Raw genomic sequence first — 1,772 nt, forward strand, 5'->3', positions numbered from 1 at the left:
CGGGCCGGCCCGACCAGAGGCTCCCGCGCCCGGCCTCGCCCACGTGGGGCGCCCCTTCCCTCCGAGCGCGCCCCCCGCGGCGCGGGCGCCTTTGCAGCACGGACCATCCGGAGCACGCGGGTCAGGGTGATCTTGAGGATGATAAAGTGACAAGAAACGTGGCTACGGCCCGAGGGCAGCAGCCTTCCAACCTCAGAGAGCACGAGAATCACAGAGGCACTTGCTAAAAACACTCAGATGTGGAGCCCCAGTCCCCCAAACCCGATTCCACAGGCCCAGGCGCCCCGTGTTAAACAGAATACAAGGTGACTGCGGACCACGCGGAGAAACACTGCCTGTGATTAATAAGGCAAGAGACATAAGGTTTCTAAAACAAATACAAGATAAGCAAGCAGATGTAATGATGAATATGCTAATTATCCCATTTGATCACCACCTATTGTGCACAAACATTGATGGTCAACTCTGCCCCACAAATATGTATAATCAATTATGTTTCAAGTAAAAAAAAAAGCAAGGAGAGAAAATAAAAATAAATCATTGTGCTAGACCAGGGTTCTTTAATCCAGGCACTGTTGACATTTGGGGCAGATCACTCTTTGTCGTGGGGAGCCCCCACGCACTGTAGGATGTTGAGCTGCAGCCCTGGCCTCTACCCACTAGATGCCAGCAGCACCCCCACCCTGCAGAAACCAGGTGTGACAACCAAAAATGTCTCCAGACATTAACATATCTACACTGCTTAAGAACCACTGCTCTAGAAAAACAACAAAGGAGAGGACCCTAAAAACACCCTCACGCCCTCTCCTCCTTCCCGGTCTTCTGTCATTAGACCACACTGCGGCAGCTACTGTGTCTCCTCTCTGGGGATTCAGCCCAGCTGGGGAATGTGGACAGACTTCCTCCTCACCACAGCTGTGCCACCAGGCGTGACCCAAATACTCTGGCTCTGCATTCCAGCCTAGTCTTTTAGAAACAACCAGAATATGAACAATTTTACTTTAGTGCCATACCAAGCCTATGAAAAACAAAACCTAAAATTATTTACAAAATTTTTGCTTGAAGCTAAAAAGGAGATCAGTTTTCAACAAAAATGTGGACGGAGTCTGGACTGGATGGTTTCATGGCCTCCTGTCTTGCCTCTCACTGTCTGGTGAGCCAACCTGCCTCTCCTACCGGCCCAGGGAAGATTCCACCCTCCCAGCTCCTCCAGAGCACTTAATTCCAATCTCTCTCCACTTTCTTCTTATTTAGAGGCCCACCCACGCCCTCCACCGAGTCCCGCCTCTTACAGGGAGGCCTCCCTGATGACTCCAGCCATGTTCCTCATCCAGTTTGCATGTATTAACCATCACCTAAAGACCTTCTTAGTCCTCACTGTCTTCTCTGAATTTGTCATGCAATTTACCAATTGGTTACACACCACCCAGTTCCCCAGAGATTTCATGTACACATGAAATTAAGCTTTTACTTTGAGTAATATCTTAAACTGTAAATATTCTCATAGCCATTTACACAGTCCTAAGGGCTATATTCCTTCTTCTGAGGTAACACCATTAGTTTTTACACAAACACACACAAACGTGCCTACGTGCACACACCAACTCATCCAAGGAGTGAAAGAGCCCGGGGGTGGATCCTGACCCATCACTTCCTGCACAGGACTCAGGCTTAAGGAGCAAGGCTTGCTGTGGCCCTGCCTTTAGCACAACCAGCTTGCACTAAGCACACAGAGCGGGTGCACAGCTGGGGTTTACACACAGAGCATGATG

The sequence above is a fragment of the Galeopterus variegatus genome, unplaced genomic scaffold (assembly GCF_000696425.1).
Source record: "Galeopterus variegatus unplaced genomic scaffold, G_variegatus-3.0.2 Scaffold4458, whole genome shotgun sequence".
NCBI lineage: Eukaryota > Metazoa > Chordata > Mammalia > Dermoptera > Cynocephalidae > Galeopterus > Galeopterus variegatus.